This window comes from Eulemur rufifrons, chromosome 16, assembly GCF_041146395.1.
Source record: "Eulemur rufifrons isolate Redbay chromosome 16, OSU_ERuf_1, whole genome shotgun sequence".
NCBI lineage: Eukaryota > Metazoa > Chordata > Mammalia > Primates > Lemuridae > Eulemur > Eulemur rufifrons.
This window is the reverse complement of record NC_090998.1, coordinates 11,004,805-11,025,473: the sequence shown is the minus strand read 5'-3', so window position 1 is coordinate 11,025,473 and position 20,669 is coordinate 11,004,805.

Sequence of the window (20,669 nt, the reverse complement as noted above, 5' to 3'; positions counted from 1 at the left end):
CTTGGCAATCTTCACTGCCTCAATAAATGGACCTAGGTGCGATGAGCAAATAAACCTAGACTGAAAACCCCTTGTGGTTTTGCCAAAATAAGTTTCTAGCAGCTCCCTTTATGAAGATGACCAGAACAATGGTACCTTTGAGCACCCTCCTGAGTGGACCTCCTCACCTGACAGACTAGGTCTTCCTTTGTTCACAACAGGTCAACTGCATCTCTTATTACTTTTTGGGACTTTAACCATTCAGGATGGGTCAGCTAGGATGTTGTTAGTGTCTTATTTCTAAAACGTATGTATTGTCACTTGGGCAAAGTTTTTGAAAGAACTTATCTAAGCAAACAGCATAGATATTTGAATTGAATCGTTTGATCATCAATTTGATGAAACTGTTTCTCTGTCTTTTCCATGTTGTTCCTGTGTGGGTGTGTGCACACAAGTGTGTATGTGTGTTTCCAAAGTGACCTTATGGCCAAAAGTGAAGACTGTCAAACTCTCTGACTATTGGCCTAGCCCAAAATTCATCACTCATGATGTGTGTATATGTATGCATGTGATATTCTGCTAAATTTTTGATGACATAGAGATCATTTCTGTGCAATTTTGACATGTGTGAGGACAATGCACACTTAGGCACATGGATGACTGAAGGTTGTCCCTCAGCCTGCTCAGGCTCACATGATTGTCCAGGCTTCTCTTCATCTGGCTATAATCAGAAAAGTCTTGGTGTTGTAGAGCACAAGAGAACTTACCCATTTTATTCCTATTAATGCTGTTGAAGGGTTCATAAATGGAAAAGAAGTCACAGAAACCACCATGGGATTTCTAGAGCTGCACAAAAGGAACACAGAGTTTCTTGAAGGAGCCATGCTATTTCACGTCTTTAAGACTTCTTCCATTTGTTAGAATGTTTAATATTTTATTTGGCCCTTATTACTACCAAGAAATATTGTTCAATTCCTTCACTGATAATTCATTGGCCATAATTATACACTTAAAAAAGGTAGTGTGATACCCCCAACAAAGTCTCAAATACATTGCCTTGATCTTCTATTATTTAGTTTCTTTGTTATCTGTTTCTCAGATTGTTCTTCGACACATAGCAGTTTTTTTTCTGCAATATTATGAGACTCATTCCTCCTCACTCTTGTTCTGAAAATCATTTGTTGACATTTCATGTTCTAAATCTATCCTCCTTGTGTTTAGTACTTTTCTTATATCTGCCTTCATTTTTCATACATGATCACAGAATTTCCTTTTTTAGTCTTCTAGAAAAGGGTTTCCTCACTACCTTTGTTTCACATTTGGTTTTTAAAATTTCATCTCAAGATCTTATGTTTCTAAAAAGTTTTTTTAGAGTGCCTGAATGAATTACTCACTTTTTGACTACTGATTTTTCTGTTTTATTAGGAATTTCCCACATTATGCTTTTATTATTTTCATGGAAAATCTAGGTTATTCAGTGTCACTGGCTACCACTTATCATTTCAAACCTTGTGTAGGTCTTCTGTTATTGATCCGGTTTGGGCCATGGTAGTGGTAATGTGAGGATAGCCTGGTTTGAGGTCCAGCAGTCAGGGTTATGTGACCGGAGATCCTCAAGGGAATCTTGACAAGTACAAATGAGGGATCCTGTGCTAAGCATATGAGTCTCTCCTCTGGTCCTTCCCAAGTCTTGTAGGTAGCATATTAGTGGAAAATGGAATTAAAGATAAAAATAAAAATATAGAGTTTATTTCTCAACATAAAGTCCATCAAGTTTGAGATACTTGAACCAAAAGCAACTTAGTCCATCCCTAATGAATTAAGGGTCCTGGTAATTTAACCATGTTAACGCAGTCCCATTCACATTAATATCTGAAGAAAAATGGATTCCTTTTAAAGGTTTTTTTTTTAATATTAGGAAACAAAACTTCTAAAAATCCAAATTAGTACTGTAAAGTGGAAGCCTAACCATTTCCCACTGAAACAGTCTCAAACTTGCCCCTGTTTGATGAAAGCCATGAGCAAGATGCTTGCCATGTTGGGGAAGAACTCTCTGGTGACTTTCCTGGTCTTTTGTTCTGGCAAAGATTTGTATAACATTCTCAAAAGACTCTCATTATAAGCAGATGCTATTACTGTTTGGCCCTCTAGAATGCCAACAAGTGAAATGCTTTGAGCATCCCAAAAATTTTCCCATGACCTTTTCTCTTGAAAGGTCTGCTTTTGCTTTGACTGGACCACATCCACCTCTTGGTAGCCATTGGTATGATTATGCTTTGTCTCCATGATCTTACTGATAAAGCCATGGTTCATCTCCTGTTAAAATTCTTGGAAGAAATGCTTCAGGATCTTCATCTTACTTGTTCAAAATTTCCATTGAAAGATGTGCTGCTTTCTGCAGCTGAACTGGGTACAACTATTTTGGCTCCTGTCATAGTGAATAATTTGCTGAACTTTAATATTTTCATCACAATTGTGCAGGATGAACTACTTGAAATGGCTGCAGTGTTGGCTATACTTTCTGCTCTTAGTCAATGAGGGTATGAAAGAGATTAATTTTTCCTGGTAAATCAATGTGGATTGTCTGCTGCTACAGGCTTTATTTTTGACATAATCTCGTCACTTCTTTAAATGAGTTATCCATTTATGAACTGTTGATATCTTCAGGCATTGGCTCCGTAAACTTATGGTACAGTATGATACGTACAGTATCAATGATTTCACCATTTGCGACCCAAACATCCCCATAAATTTGATGTTTGTTCTTGCCTCAATTTTAGGAGAATGCATTTTGATCTGATAGGTCCTCTTTGCTACCTTAGGCTTCTTATTATCTGATGGTAGACCCTGTTCATACATGTCATAACAAATTAGCATGTGTTTATTTTCATGCAAGCAATTTTTGAAATTAATGCATAGTTCTTTCCATAATATGCATTTTCTATGATCACTTTGAAGACCTCTCTCTTTACAAGAGGCTTCCTAATGCAGTGGGGTTGGCTACAGATAATTGCCACAACCCGCTGATCGGGCAGATTGTTTTTTCCCCAGTGGTACAAATAATGATGTTTTCTGAAGGTTAAATATATTACCCCTTGGCAATTCTGCTCTGGTTATGTGGGAAGCAAAACAGTTGTAGGTAGGATTTATATACTTTCAGGGAGGCAGAATGTAGTTGTTTAAGCCCGGTACATGTTCCGATGTTTTTGAGATAACTGTCTATAACATTTCCATACAGTACAGGGGAAGAGAAACTGGAGAAGAGCAGTCCTGTTTAGGTGATTGATGGTAGGCCTTGAGGTAGAAAAGGAAGATCAGAGAGAAGGAACAGAGGGAGGGAGTGCTGGGGAGATGTGCCTCATTGCAAGGATGGCAGCAGAACTGGCATTTCTGGTGCAAGGCAGGCTTCTCCTTGGTTAGTGAGGACAGGAAGAGAGCAGGTGATATTTCCAAATGTCACTCATATCGGTCCATTTCCCTTACCTTCTCCAACGTCCACAAAGAGTGAAAGAGATTAGAGCATCAGGAAAGAATAAACATCAGCTACGAACTCAGCTGACACATCCAAAATAGACACCTGCATCTCGATGTTAATTGCAGCCCAATTAACAATTACACAGATAAGGGATCAACCTAAATGCCTATCAATTAATGAGAGGATAAAGAAGATATGCTATATATATTATACACACACACACCCCCCCCATGGAGTATTATAAAGGCATAAAAAGGAAAAAAATAATGTCATTCTGCACGGTCCCTGTGTCAATACTCCACCTTTTAAAACTTTCTGTCTTTTATATTTCTATGTTCTCTATTTACCCATGAAGTCTTAAGATTTCTATGCATTCTTTGTTCACTAACCCTAACATGTTGAGGGATTTGTGGGATTTTTCCTACAAGCTTTGGCTTTAACTATAAAAGCAAATTTCTAAATCAGCTGAATATTACATCAACAAATAATAGCAAATTATATTCCGGCATTGCTCTAGGTGTACTGAGGGCTTGCATCATAGTTGGAAGAATCTAGACTTTGAATTTTAGTGGTATCTGAAGGGCCTGTTATAAAGGGTTGGTTGGGTGATTTTAAACTCTTGCTCTTCTACTAGTTGTCTTGTTTTCAGGATACACCTCCCCTGCAGAATGGTGGTTGCCCTGAGTGTCTGTAGTGTTCCAACTACACAGCACGTAGTGAATGGTCAAAGTTAGCTGTGTCTTCCTTTACAACCTCTGGGGGTGGTGATGAAAATTCTCGTGTTTGACAACAAGAGGAAGAAGCAGCCTAGAGTTCCTGGTCAGTTAGGAGTAGGAACATTTTGTGCTAGAGACTCAGTGGAATTCTATGTTTACTAACCACACCGGAGGCTGCTAACACAACGGTAGACTCCTGGGGAGTGATACCTGCAGAAAGTGAATTGAAACCATTTGTTTCCTTAATTGCTGACCTGCCCAGAACCTCCACGGGAAGCAATGAGCCAATCTCCCAGCATGTTCGTGGGTTTCTTCCCTTTTGCTTCTGATATCTTCTGAGATATTTCATACTCTTCGATATTGTTTTTAATCCACTGGAAAAGGGTTCCAATCTCAATACTTTCCAGGTGCTCCATTCACTTATAAAATGTAATAAGGAGGTTAGAGACAATCCCTTTTCTCCCTGAGGTCTTTCACATCCACTTTAATTTTCAGTAACCAAATAGCCACAGGATACACAAGGCATCTGCCTTGTGTTTTCCAAGATTCCTTCTGTCCTGACTTTTTTACGAGATGAATTGCCGTCCAGTCTTTGAAATCTTATCTAAGGGACAGCTTGAAAAATTGCCATCTGGTTTTATGACACATTCAACAAATATTAATAATTTAGCTAAAAACTACAAAGCCTATGACCTCTGAATCAGGTGATTCCCATTTTACTACCTCACCATAGTCTTGGCTTTTCCAGAAGGCCCTAAAGTGGTTACTTCTTAAAATAACAAGTGTCTCAGGACACTGTGTACATATCTCACATCAGGCACAAGGAGAGGGAGTGAGGACTGGAAATTATGCCATGAAGTGCCCTGCACAAGACACAGGGGTAAATGAGAGAAGGTGGGGCTGTTCTTTTGAGCCCTAGTTTTCTTGTTTCTCTTGGTAATTCCCATTTCTCTCTCTTGCTTTCTGCTGTTAAGGAAATGAAGCAAATTCTTCATTATCTGTGTTACACACCACTTTCTAATCTGAGGTGCAGAACCAGTCTCCCATTACATGACACAGGGCCGCCTAAGGGTAGGCAGATGGGGATCTTAGGCTGGTGTCACAGCTGAGGAGAAACAGCAGCAGGGTGGAGTGATCTGTGCACAGTGGGAGGGGGGTATTATTTAACCATTTCCAATTCAGTGTAGGCTCATTAAATGTCCATTTGACCTGAAGTTTAAAATGGGTTCTTATTTCACCAGAGAAAAGATTGCCTAGTTACCTTGGAATAGCACCACCAATAATTTTATTCCCTTCCCTTAGCCTTCTTAAAAACAGCCTCCTAATCTTGACAGGTACCACAGGACACCGTCATACGATGCTAGGAACAGCACTGTTCTATTACTGGTGTAACAAATTAATATCAGTTTAGTAGTTTAAGACAAGACAAATCCATAATGATGCAGGTCTGTAGTTCAGAGGTGGAAAATGGCCTCACTGGACTAAAAGCAAGGTGTGAGCAGGGTTTTGTTTCTTTCTTGAGGCTCCAAGGAAGAGTCAGTTTTTGTGGCTTTTCCAGAGTCTAGAGGTCACCAACATTCCTTAGCTTGTGGCCCTCTGATCTTCAGAGACAGCAGTGGCTGATCTCCCTCATGTCATTACCCCGGACCAGAGGCTTCTGCTTCACTCTGCCACATTTGAGGAGCCTCGACATTGTGTGGGCCCCACCTGGAGAATGCAGAATAATCTGTCTTTTCAGGTCAACTGATCAAAAAACTGAATTTCAAAGGTAATTTAACTTATTCACAGATTCTCCAAATTAGGATATGGGTGTTGTGGAAGGCCCCATTCTTTCTACCACTGGCTCCATCAAACCTCTAGTCTCAACAATTTTCTGGTAAGTATAAAGGAAATTTGAAGTCCTCCACTGATTTTCTTTCACATTTAGAACATTTTGTTCTGCCAGTCAATATCTTCCTAGTTTCTCTTCCCATCTTCTCTTTAGTTTCATACAAATTTCCGCATAAAATTTTATGATGAACTGATAAGGGGATTTAAAAAATTCCCCCAGGAAAAAGAGTCAGTGGACTTCATGTAGTCACTCCTTACAATCTGTCTGGAATGGAAAACAGGCTTATTTCACATTCCGACTGATCAGTTCAAAGAGGCTGCTGAAAAAATAGTGAGGTCAATGGATGCCAAACCAGGAGAGTTGTAACACGTGTGGGAGGGGCAGTTGAACCCCTGAGTTTGGAAGCAGTTTCTTAGGAAAAGTGTGGCTCTCAGGAGGAGTGAGGCCCCTGAGACAGCCCTGGGGAACTTGACACAGGGACCAAGCAAATGATGGGGACCCTGGCCTGTGACTGTGCTCACAATAGCAGCGGCCAGTGAAGGCTTCCCTGTGCCAGGCATGGGCTGAGCTGAGAGCTGTGCATGGGCTATTTGCAAAATGTACATGTTTTTTGTAATAGTATAAATTGTAAAAAACTAAATTTAGATAAAAATTATTGCATAAAATATTAATTAAATTATATTTACAAGTTTGACAACTTCTGTCAAATATAACTATATTGTAGGGCTTGATGCTGGTGTTTCTGCAATCCAGTAACCAATTTTCAGCCACTGGGTTTACTTTCCACCATTTACAGTTCATGTAACTACTGATATGTTGGCTCATAAATTTGCTATTTTACTTCACGATTTGTTCTTATCATGTTTTTTCTCTCTTTCTGTGTCCTGACTTCCTGTGTATTGCTTTAACATTTTGTTTAGATTTCCATTTTGTCTTATGTATCTATATTTATGAGTGTATCTCCTTGTACATATTCTTTAATTGGATGTAATAAGTATTATATAGCATGTATGCAAGTAATCACAGTCTAATAGGGTCAACTTTTTGACAGTTTCATTGAAGAGTGGAAAATATATCCCCGTATGTCCCTTTGCCCTCCTCTGTTTAGGATATAATTGTCTTCAATGTTTCTCTCCATGCACTTAGTACTATATCAGACAGTGTTATAATATTTACTTCAATTGTCAAACACATTCAGAAACTTAGTATTAAAGGTAAGATGTATTGCATTCACTGATCTATTTCTTTTCCATTGCTCTTTCTTCCTTTTTGGAGTTTCAAATTTCTTTAGCTATTATATTCTTTCTGTTTAGAGAACCTCCTTTAGCCATTCTTTGAACTGAAGTCTGCTGGTGACAAGTTCTCTTAATTCTCCTTCATCCAATGTCTTTACACTTCTTTTGTTCCTAAAGGATTAAAAAAACAGATAGAAAAATCAGGAATGACACTGCTTTTATTTGAACATATAAAAATGTCCTTGTGTCTTTCATGTGTTTCTGATTATGTTTCCTTCTATCACTTGTATTGTTCTTCCCTCATAGACAAATTGTTTTTCTCTAGCCGTTTTCAGGATTTCTTCTTCTGTCTTTACTCTCAGACAGTTAGTTGGCTGTGATGTATCTTAAAGTCAATTTCAATGCGTGGATCTTGGTTGGATTGAAAGTTTGTGCCCCACCCCCCACAACTATCCATTGAACTCTCCACCCACAGTGTGATAGTATTTGCAGCTGGGGCTTTGGGTAAGTAATTAGGCTTAGATGAGGTCATGCAGGTGAGAGCTTCCTATCGAGATTAGTGACCTAATAAAAAGTGGAGGAGACATGGGATCCCTCTTTGCGTTCTCTGTCCCATGAAAACATGATGAAAAGATGTCCTCTGAAAACCCACAGAGGGTCCTCATCAGAACTCGACTATGCTGGGATACTGATTTTGGATTTTGAGCCCCTAGAATTGTGAGAAATAAATTTCTGCTGTTTATATGCCATCCAGTCTATGGCATTCTCTTACAAGTGCTCAAACTGACTAAAAAAATAGGGGTTTGTGTACATTTTGGAATCCTTAGGTTTAAGTCTTTGGCCAAATTTGGAGAAGTTTCAGCCTTTACTTCTTTGATTTTTTTTTTTTTTTTTAGGTCCAACCTATTTTTCTCTCATCTTAGACTCAGATATTATAAATATCAGACCTTTTGGTACAATCCCACAGGTCTTGGAGGATCTATTATAATTTTTTCTCTGTTAGTCTAATTGTATAATTTATATTCTTTTTTTAAGTTTATTGACTCTTTCCACAGCTGATGAGCCCATCTATTGAGTTTTTCATTTTCTTATTGTAATTTTTACTTCTAAAATTTCTGATTGGAGCTTTTATGCATTTTGAGTTTTTGCTGACACAATTTTAAAAATTTATTTCCAACATGCTTGCTTCCCCACAGCATCATTTTTATAATGACTGCTTTAACAACTTTGTCAGAAATTCTACCTTCTGTGTCATGTTTGATGTGTCATCTACTCATTGTCTTCTTCATTCAAACTGAGATTTTCCTGGCTTTTGATCTGACAAGTGATATTTGTTTGAACCAGGACATGTCAGGTATTATGAAACCCTAGATCTCAGTTACGCCTGCTGTCTGCCACCACTCCAGCAGGGGAAAGGTGTGAGCAGACACTGCATTACTGCCAGGTGAGGGTTTAAATACATGTTTCTTCCCAACCTCTGTTGACACCCAAGCAGGGCAGGGTTCTGCATTATTTCGGCTGGGGGATGGATTCTGGCTCTCCACTAGGTTTCTGTGAATCGACCCTGTTTCAGAGGTGTGGGAGTGCCTTGTTCTTGGTTCCCCTGTGGCCTCCACTGCCATAACCCCAGAGGGGAAAGGAGAGGGCCTCCTTCATTGCTGGGTTGGGGAGGAAGTTTAGACCCCCCAACATGATCTGCAGTGAGCATGAGGGGCTCATTACTGCCAGTGGCAAATGAAAGTTCCAGTTTCTACTCCTCTGATGCTACTCTGGAGGAGGGTTGGGGCACCTTGTCACAGCCTGGCAAGTGTGACGTCTGAGCTCACCACTTGGCCGCAGTGATTTCTATGGTGTTTGGCTTTAATAGAGTGACTGTTGTCTAAATATTTTCTGTCCTTCTTGGCTGTCTGTTTTCTGGTCTCTGGCCTTGAAACAATAGATTTTGTTGGGTATTTTTTCACCTGTGCCTGTTAACATTTCTGTGTTGGTGGCTTATTTAGCCACAAACCCACTATCTATGATGAAAACAAACAAACAAACAATAAACAACTGAGAGAGCTCATCACCATGTGTTTTCCTGGGTCCCTAGCATGTCTACTTTGTGTTTGTCAGGTTTCAGAGTTTTTTAATGTTTGTTTCCTATTAATATCCAAATAATTCAGTTGTACTTCCTAAGAGGAGAAGTTAAGCACATACACTCCACTTCTCTGGAAGCAGATATGGGTTTACTTAGACATGAAGAAGCAGCAGACTAATTTCTGTCTAGATTCATCCCCAAATAAAAGAAACAAGAAACACAAATGCAGATATTGTCTTTGATGAACCTTACAGGGCCATTATAACCCACAACATATAACAACTGAAATCAGGCAGAAGAATGGTCCGTGGCAAAGCAGAAAGGAGAAAGGTAACGGTCAAGTGCCTGTGAGGATCTGTTGGGAAGCAGCACGACATCCATGGGTGCTGATTGGTCTCATAGCGCCCTGGCCATGCTCAGGGACTGCAGGTACCAGGGGCTCTGAACATGATGTGGGAGGGGTCAGGGTGATGATGGTGGTGCAACAGGTGGCGGGAAAGTGATGAGCTCACATGCTCCCTTGTTCTTGCAAGAGTGCAAAGGTTTACTTAGAAAAACTGAAGCAGAGAGGTGCTGGACTGGGGGAAAATTTGGGATCGCTGATGAGTATATGAATGAAATTCTATTCTGGAAACAGAGCAGTGAAGTGAAAGTCTGTGACATGAATGGAGGGAGGCCCTACCTCTCCTGGTCAGCTGCAAGGGACCAGCAGTGAGGATTGGGTTTGCAGTCCATGAGACCAGAAGGCTATTCTGAAGGGTAGTGGTGTCTCAGAGACAGCTGGACGTCTTTACAAAATAGCTACCAGAGCCTCCAGCCTCCTACCATGAGGCACATGATCCTGCCAAACCCTTGCAATGCACGTAGAGCTTCCTTTTCGTCTAACTCTTAAGTATGAAGAAAAATCAAAGAATCACCAGACAATTGAAGAAAATCTTCATAAAATAAGACTCAAGGAAACAGGGGGTAATTCAGATGAAACAGACACAAGATCAGAAGAAGTAGAAACCTTTAAGAGATTATAATCAATATATTCTGAAAGATAAGAATAGACACTGTGACTGTGATACAGAATAGAATGCTATTAGATAAAGCATTGACCACAACACACACAAAAAGCTTAAGGATTGTAAATTCAGGTAATGATGTGTTCAATAAAACATAAAGTTAAAGAACTGTCTTATAAAGTGGAACAAAAAATTAAAGACGTGATGCATAGCTTAAAAGAAAATGTAAACAATTGTACTAACAATTATTTCAGATGAAACAGAGAATATCTGGGAAAGGAATCATCATGAACCTCTACAATAGATTTCCTGGGACTTAGGAGTGATTCCCTGTATAGAAAGAACCCAGTGATCATCCTGGAGTCAAATTTAACATTTGCAATGCTCAAATACAAATGGTGGCCCACATACGCTTATCTCAACCATTATAGGCCAAGCTGGACACTAAATTCAGGTCACATTTCCACCCAAGTTCTACAGCCTGTCCCTGGACATTGCCATTTGACCTTGTCTAGAGACTAAAGGAGCATGTGTTTTCCTGCATCAATCCTGACCCTGCAAGCTGAGAGGTGGGAGGAGGAGGCAGGGCAGGGCTGTCTGCTGGAATAACAACAGGGTGGACGCTGGTTGGGGTCCAGGACTGGCCTGGCCATGCTGCTGGGGGCGCCTGGATGGCCAGCTCTGCTCCCTCCTGCATCACTTCTGATTTGGAATTTCCAGGGGGTCCTCAGCAGCTCCCCATACTATACTGTTGAGCATAGGAGTGGTAGGGGTGCAGTTATGGGGAGAGTGGCCAAACCTGTCTACCTATATGAACTACTTTTTGGATTCGAGCTAAGTTTAAGCGAAAACAAACATTTTTCCCCCTCTGGTGGCACAAATCAGAAACTATTAATTTTTTTTTCTTTTTTAATTTTCCAACCTGCATCATTAGGACTGGAGAGCCCCGTGTCAGCCTTTGCCCTCTTCTGCCACAAGTCCTGATTTATTCTTTACTGAACTTTCAAAATATGTTCTAATTAGAATAAAAAGCAGTAACCATGTGTTGGTTCATGTGGAGCTCCGTATAACGTGCAGGGCCCAGGACAGGGGCCCTTAGAATACTGAGTGCCAGTACAATCTGTGGCAAACAGACCAACATCAGCTTGTATCTAATTAATTCAGGGATTATGAAGTTTCTGAAGGTTCTGGGCATATAAAACATTGACAATTCAAACAACAGTGGAATAGAAGTCAGAAGACAGAAGAACAGTAGCAAAAATACTGAGTAAAAATAATATGGAAACTAGAATACTATATCCAGTTTATCAAACAAGTGTGAGGCTCGACTAAAATCACTCTCAGACATGAAAGACCTTAAGTCATTTTTCTCTTATTCAGTCATTGGCAAAGGGCTACAGTAGGATGTGCTTCACCAGATAGAAGAACACCAAGAATGAGGAAGACAGTGACTCATGACATGTATCATCCTTCTTAAGAGGGGCAAAGGGAATTTTGAGGATAAAAGCAAATCATTTGACATGGCGAGAGTGAGGAAACTTGCACATGGAGGGATTTTGCTACTCTTCCAAAGGTTGTAAGAGGACATAGATGTTTAAAGAAAAGCAAGTAAGTGAGGGAATAAAGATAGTTATTTACATGAGGAGGAAAAAAAGATTGACAAGGAAGACAATATAAGAATAATTGACAGGTGATTATCAACAGAGTATTGCTGACATTAGTGACTACAGAATACAACTATGAACACTGACAGTGAAAAAAATGCCTCCTCATTTTAAGAAAAAAATCACTATCCAAGAGATAGTGTTTGGAGGTGGACACCTCATTTCCTAGCAGGGGGTACTAGGAGAGAGCAGACCCATGCCTATCATTCACCCCACCTGTGTACCGTTAGGAACAATTTGGGGAGAGTGGAGTTGTTACAGAAGTCAGGTGGAAAGTGAAGGACTGGGGAGTTGGTGACTTTTTTTCCTCCTCTCCTCCAGGCGCTTACCCCACTGTGAGACCAAATGAGTGAGACTCTGAGAATTGCTCAGAATGGATGGTCTCTCCACAGTGCATGTGACATAGCAACTGGCTTTTCCCCAAACCAGAGAGAGAGAGAGAGACAGAGACAGTGAGAGAGAGAGAACCTGAAGAACAAAAGATGAAGCCACACTTTCTTGTGACACATCATCACCTTGGCCACATTCCATTGGTCACACGGGCTAACCCTGATGTAATCTAATGGGGACTACACAAGAGGGTCACTATCAGAAGGTAGGGACCTTGAGTGCTGGCTGTCTCATAATAGCATATTAAAGCAAAGCAAGTTAGGGGATTCAAGCTTTTGGTGTGTTCCATTGAGACATTAAATATAGGTTTTAATAAAGTAGGGAAGGCTTGATAAAGTTAGGAACAAGGCTTGGTATATTGGAAAAATATTAAGAAGGCCAGTGTGGCTAGAGAAGAGTTAATTAGGTATGGACAAGCCTATAGGTTCAGAGATAGGCAGAGGCTCCACTTTGTACAACCTTGGCCATTGTAACAACTTTGAATTTTGTCCTTCAGAAACACTCTGATGGCAAGCCACTGGACCATTTTGAATAAAACAGTACTATGATCTTAAATTTTTTGCAGTGGGGAATGATGGTTGGTGGAAGAGTAGAATCAGTCTTTGGAGTAAGCTAGAAATGATGCTTGCTTAGAAGGGTTGATAGAGATACAGGTCGTGAGAAATGTTTGCATATAAGATTTATATTAAAGGCAGAATTTCAAAATGATAGAATTTTGCTATTGGGCCATATGCAATGTAATGTGTGATGAAAGAGAAGCGAACTAGATGAATATAGGTGTGATTTATTGTGACAGAGATTTGGGGGAGGTTTAACTTCATGGCTGCAGGAGGGAAGGAGGAGAGTTAGGAGAAATCAAGGAGAGTTTGTGAGATTGTGAGGTCCCTGGACATATTGTGAAAGTCTTCCAAAAGGAAGGGTGTGATCAATGGTGTCCAATTACTGAGGGATCAAATGAGGTGCAGGACTGAGAACTGACTCCTGATTTGGGTGGAATGGGGTCACAGATGACCTTGACAGAAGTGGAGTGATAAGTCCAAAGGCCTCTATAGAGTGGGTGGAAGAGCAAATGGGGTGGTGCCAATAATGATAGACATAGTTTACAAGAACTCTGCAATAAAGGTGGCAGATGAATAGTGTTGTAGATGGAGAGGTTTCGGGGTGCAGGAAAAGCTTGGTAAAAATGGGAGATAATACCACAGATTTACATTTATTGTTCTGATCCCATAAAGAAGCACAGATTGAAGACTCAAGGGAGAAAAGGGACATAACTGAATGGGCAAAATCCCTGATTAGCTGATATGGTATGAAATCCAGTGTGACAGCAATAGATGGGAGCAGGGAGGCTTCACCTGGGATAACAGGAGAGAAGCCAGAGAATAGACTTCAGGGGCATGTGGGTTCATCCACTTGCTGGTGCTTATGGTCAGGTCATTCTGCTTATGGTGAGGTCATTCTGCTCTGGTTTCTTTCAACATCTCACTTAAACTTTTGTGGATTTCATTTGGGTGTGACCAATTTTTAATATTGAACCAACCCTGCAATCCTCTTTGAACATGATGTATAATTTTGGGCCCCATGCTGAGTTGTTTATGTACTATTGAGTATTTTTCCTAATGGAATATCTTCAGTCCTACATGTTTTATTTAATAAACACTCCAGAATAAATTCAGAGACTTGTTATTTTTTTCTAAATATTAGAAAAATTAAATACATTAAATATGTGTTCTCTAATGATATAAAACGTTAAATATTAAAATATACTGTTTCCACTGACAGTGGAAGTGACTGTGAGAGGTGATTGAACATGGATTCCTGTTAAATTCTTCCTTCTCTCAAATGATTATTTTTTTAAACTTTTTCTTAGCTTAAGTCAAGTTTGGTAATTTACCTTATCTACACATAATGCCTATTTTAAAAAAAATTTGCAATTAGAATCAAGTTTTAGTATAAACTCTTTTCCCCGTAAAATACATCATGCTGGATTATTTACAAAACCCACTGTGGATTTTTTTAAAGAACAATGAGAGACATAGGGAGGGAGAGAATTGAGCAATGAAAAAAAAATAGAGACAAGAATATAGTGAGTTTAGGAAGACTCATGTTCTATTTCTCCCTAGAACAGTCATTCTAGTCATAGAACAACATTCATCAATCTAGAAACCAGTATCAATTACTTAGAAATTTTCAGGATTCCTCTTCCTCTGCGCCTTACTCTCAATTGTTTATCTATTATTTGTTCTGCTAAAATTACAACAATATCAGTAAGGGATCTGAAAACAGTTTTTCAAAAAATTTTGGATTTGTGCTATAAAACCCCAAAGTGGAGAGGAACAATGGAACACTTCCATGTGACAGGTGACTAGACTAGGAAAAAGGAGGAGGAAAGCTTGCCAGGAGTATCGTGGGAAGGGTTCCTGGGTATTCTTAGGAATATTCTTGTGTTCATGGCCCTCAAATTCCAAACTCATAAACACCCAGAAAGAGAAAGAGCAAGAAGAAATTGCATGCTGATTATTTTATTGGTATATTGAAGTGATAGTTATGATTACATTATTCCAATGTCACGGCTTCTTGAAAGGCTGTTATCTTCTTATTCGCTCTCTGAAACACACAAACAAACAAACAAGGAATTTTTTAGACAAGACATAAATAACATGGCAAGAAGTGTCTAATGCCTTGCCAGAATTACGGAAGTGAGGTAGGTGAGAGCGCGCCTCCTCACCCTGTCTCTTTTCTGCCAACCTTCTTTCCTTCCTAATTTCTTTTTGGTCACTCTTTCTGTGCACCAAACACACAATGTGCTGTAAGGTGTTGTTTCCAAGATAGGGAGATAAATTGATTCTTAGGTTGCTTATGTTTTGGTTGTTGTTGAAAATGTTCAATGTTATACTTAGCAATATGCTCCCTGCAAGATAGCCTATCCCAGTGAAAAACTAACACCAGCCTAAATGTCAATTGACAGGGGCTGCTGAAGAAATTATGGTATATCCACACAACCAAATGGCATATAGTCATAGAAAATAACTAAAAGCACTGAAAAGATCTCTATGTCTCCAAGAACTTATGACAAGTTTTCTAAGACATACATTATTAAAAATCAGAAATATACAAATATGCATTTAAAGTAAGATATCATTTGTGGGATAAATTATATATACCATATGTACATAATTATTTTCAAAGACAGTGTCCAAAGGAATTGGTGGTGGTGGCTTTTGAAGATGGATGTTGGTAGACAGAATGTGATATGCCTTTGAGACTTAATTTCTTATCTTTCTGTTAGGGTAGGTGTGTTTTTTTTAAACTTGAGCTTGAATTAAGTAAAAACTATCTTAAATACTATACAATACACAGTGGTAACAAGTGAAGTATCATTTAGTTGAGATCTTGAACCTGAGGGGTGTGGGGTGAGGCAGGACTGAGCAGAGTGCTCAGGTGGAAACCTGAGATGGCGAGTCAGTGACTCTGAGCACAGAACACACAGCACCAGAGGGACAACATGGCTTTACTGCTACATGACTATCCAATTTAGGACAGGTAAGCCTTAAGAAAAAGAATTCAGTAGTAGTGTTTCTTAGCATCAGAATTACGTTAAAGAACTCATTAAAAGTGCAGAGACTTTCAACCCTATCCCATAATGTCTGAATAGATATGTTTATAAAACGGTCCAGGACTATGAAATATTAACATGCTTACAGCCAATTCATTGACACAATAAAGTTTGAGAAGCATATCAGTGAGGTACTTCAATTGAGAAAAAAGGTGAATCATACCTGTCCCTGAATTGTGGATTACTGGGGTCCTTGGCCCTGGGAAGGTCCTTGTTGCCGGCCCCCTTGGGAAGGTCCTTGTTGCCGGTCACCTTGGGCAGGTCCTTGTTGCCGGCCACCTTGGGAAGGTCCTTGTTGTCGGCCACCTTGGGGAGGTCCTTGTTGTTGGCCACCTTGGGCAGGTCCTTGTTGCTGGCCACCTTGGGAAGGTCCTTGTTGTCGGCCCCCTTGGGAAGGTCCTTGTTGTTGGCCACCTTGGGGAGGTCCTTGTTGTCGGCCCCCTTGGGGAGGTCCTTGTTGTTGGCCCCCTTGGGGAGGTCCTTGGGAAGGACCCTGTTGATTGCCTCCTTGTCCAGGTGGTCCTTGAGGTTTGCCAGGACCACCTTGTTGCTCTTGGCCTTCCTCTTGGTTTCCATCTTCAGCAGGTTGTTCCTGGGGTTCCTGTTGTGGGCTCTCAGCGTTTTCTCCATCTGCATAGGTAGGGCACAAAAGTAGATGAGCTCAGTGCTGGAAGGCACTTCTCCCTCTTTACCTCTCTCACCTCATCACACAGAGCTTTTCTCTCAACTGCCACCCTCCCTCTCGCCCACTGCTTCCTTATACAGGTCCCCTCTTCGTTCCTACCCTGGTGATAAAGAAAGTCTAGCTTCATGGACCCAGGACAAGCATGTGCCCTTCAAATTGGTGAGAAAGGAGGTCTTGTACATCTCAGAATCTCCAGAAAGTGTGTCCAAGGACAGAAGAAAAGCAAAAAGATTATAAATATCAGTTATGTCACCAGTTACATATTGAACACTATGGTAATTTGCTAACTGTGATCCCAAATCTGTGCTCTGAGCCCTATATGGAAACCAGTGCTGGCTCCTCAGGCTCCAAACCCTGAGTAGAGAAATACTACTAGAAAGAGGAAGACAAAGTGAAGGCCCCACACGGGATTCACTGGGTAGCTGTGCCACATATTCACCCGCTGCAGGGACGAAGGTGAGTAAAGAAACACAGAGAAAAAAGACCCAGACAGCATTTCTTTGCATGGTTCCTGAAGCCAAGGAACTGTGGGAGGAACACAGGGGAGGAAGGAAGAGGCTGAGGCTCTCAGGAGGATGGAGGAGTAAGGGTGAGGACACTTACCCTTCATCTGTCCTCTCTCAGCAGTCAGCCCTGGCCTGGGGCATCAGACAACCAACACCTGCTGTCATCTCAGCCAGGGGATCTGTCACTCAGGGTGGTGGCCCTGCTCATGGTCTCCAGATCCAGGGTCGGGTGAGGTTTGCCTGAGTGTATAGGAGCACTCACAGTAATCAATTCCTAGTGAGGAAATGATGGTGAGAAGACCCTGTAGAGCTGGAAAATCTTAAGGGAAACTAGAAATGGAAAGTCGATTGAGGATTATTGGAATTTACCTGATGCTACGACAGGAGACCCTTCAGACTGGACATCTAGGAAAACAAGCACAGGATGCAATTAGAGTCACACCACAAATCTGTCAGGGCTGTCAAGTGTTCTGCAAGGAAAGGGGACTTCTGTCCACACTGCATGCATCCCCTAAGTTAACTCCCCTCCCTCATCTCTGATGCTGCTGGAAAGGGAGAAAGTCATGAGTAGGAGGCAGGGTTGTCACTGTGCAGAGTGTCAACCACCAACTCAAAACAGAAAAACCCCTTTTGTCCTCCATGGGATCTCTCAAAACTTAATGCTGGTTTAGGGTAAGAGCTCTGGGTATTTCAGTGTTGTATATTACTGCCCTGATATCCTCATTCTTCTCTAAATATTTTAATTATATTAACATGCTTCCTGAAGAGGAGCAACGAAGAGTAAAGGCTAAGATACACAAACACCTCACAATATATTGAAATACTAATGTTAAATGTACGTGGGAGAAAATTGACAATATTAGGCCCTAATATTAGTGTGTCTCTATGTAGAGAGAGACCAATTTATTATCTGAATTTCTATCTCTGAACTAGCTTAGATGTTTGTTCATCTCCTTCATGGATCCTGCCCCCAGTGTACAGCAAGGCCACTGTCCCCACTGTCGACTTTGATCACTATGGTAACTTCACAACGCGGCTTCCCTGGATCAGTCTTTCCATCCTCCCCTCCATCCTTCACTCCATCCTTCACAGCACAATAACAGAGATTTTTCTAGAAATGCACATCTTACCTTGTCATCCCTCTGATAAAATACTTTTCAAATTCCAATCTGTTTTAAATACAGTATGAGGCCTTGGAGTGGAATAAAGACATAACTGGTCTTTTCCTTGGCATGAGAACTTTGCAGCCCAATCTTTCTTCCAATCCGCCTGCCCTGTCACCTTCCTCCCCTCTACAGTGTGGTCTCCTAAGCCCCAAGCACAGAGACAGCACCTTCTCTCCCCTTTGTTTACCTTCACTCCCGCTCTGAGCTGAGGTCAGGGCCAGGAAGGCCACTGAAAGCAGGATCAGCAGCATCTTGGAGGAGTCTCAGGGTTTGCTCTCCACACTCTGTGCTGGGAGAAACGGGGAAGCTCCCTTTATGAAGAGGACCAGAACAATGGCACCTTTGAGCTCTCTCCTGGGAGGACCTCACCACCTGACGGAATAGGTCTTGGTTTGTTCACAACAGGTCAACTGCATCCCTTATTACTTTTTGGGACTTTAGCCATGAAGGATGGGTCACTAGGATGTTGTTAGTGTGTTATTTTTAAACGGCACAAATTGTGACTTGGATAAACTGTATGCAAACACTCAGCACAGATATTTGAATTGAATTGTTTGATCATCAGTCTGTTTGATGAAACTGTTTCTGTGTCTTCCCCATAGTGTTCCTGTGAGGGTGTGTGCACGCAGGTGAGTATACGTGTTTCCAAAGTGATCTTATAGCCAAAAGCGAAGATGGTCAAAATCTCTGGCAATTGTTATGGACCAAACTCCATCACTCATATTGTGTATATGCAGGCATATGATATTCCTCTAAATTTTGGATGATACAGAGATCACTTCTGTGAGCCTTTGAGATGTGTGAGGACAATGCACACTTGGGCACATGGATGACAGAAGGTTGACTCACAGCCTGCTCAGGCCCATAAAGATTGTCAAGGATTCTCGGCATCTGGCCCTAATCAGAAAGGCCTTGGTGTTGAAGAACACAGGTGACCTTACCTATTCTACTCTTATTGATACTGGTGAGGGGGTTATTAGGGAAAAGCAGTCACAGAAACCACCATGGGATTTCTATAGCAGCACAAAATGAACACACAGTTCCTTGAATGAGCCATGCTATTTCATGTTTTAAGACTTCTTCCATTTGCTAGAATGTTGTTTACTTTTTCTTTTGGCCCCATTTTTCCTAGGAAATATTTTTAAATACCCCACTGATAATGAAATGGCCACATTTATACACTTAAATAAGATAGTGTGATACCCCCAACAAAGCCTCAAATGCATTGCCTTGCTCTTCTATTATTTAAACAGTTTCTTTGTTATGTGTTTCTTGGATTGTTTGTTCTTCAACACAGAGTATTTTTTCTGCAATATTATGACACTCATTCCTCCCCACTCTTCTTCTGAAAATTATTTGTTGACCTTTTTTCCTCCAAATCTATGCTCCCTGTGTTTAGTTTTCATCTTATATCTGGCTTCTTCTTTCATACCTTTTCACAGAATTTCTTTATTTAGTCTTTTAAATAATGGTCCTGTCACTACCTTTGTTTCACCTTTGGTTTTTAAAGTTTCATCTCAAGATTCTGTGTTTCCACAATGTTTTTTTAGAGTGCCTGCATGAGTTACTCTTTCCAGCTACGGATTCTTCTGTTTTATCAGGAAGTTCCCTCATCATGCTTTTATGATTTTCATGGAAAATCTAGGGTGTCAGTGTCACTGGCTGTCCCTTATTGTTTCAGACACTCTGTAGGTCATGTGTTACTGGTCAGTTGGGGCCGTGCTGGTGGTAATGTGAGGACGGCCTGGTTGGAGGTTCAGCAGGCAGGGCCATGTGACTGGAGATCAAGACAGGACCCTTGACAAGTATGAATGAGGGACGCTGTGTTAAGAATATGAGTGTCTCCTCAGGTCCTTCCCAAGAATTGTAGAAGCATGAGGAATTTCAACAAATCTGTGGAAAAGCAGAGTTAAAGATAAAAGCAAACATGTAAACTTTATTTCTCAACATGAACTTCAACAAGTTCAAGACACTTGAACTAAAAGCTATTTAGTTCACTCTTAAAAATGAAGTATCCTGAGAATTAATCATGTTAACACAGTCCTGTTTACATTATTAACTGAAGAAAAGTGGATTCTCTTTAAGAATTTGTTAAGATTAGGAAAGAATAATAAATCCTAATGAGCCAAATTATTATTATAAGGTGGATATTTAATGATTTCTTTTTGAAACAATCACAAAATTGCCCTTGTTTGATGAGAGGCATGAGCAAGACCATTGTCATTGTGGGAAAGAACTCTCTGCTCAAACTTCCATGGACATTTTTCACCTAAAGCCTTGGATAACTCTCTCAAAACACTCTCAGAACAAGCAGACACTATAATT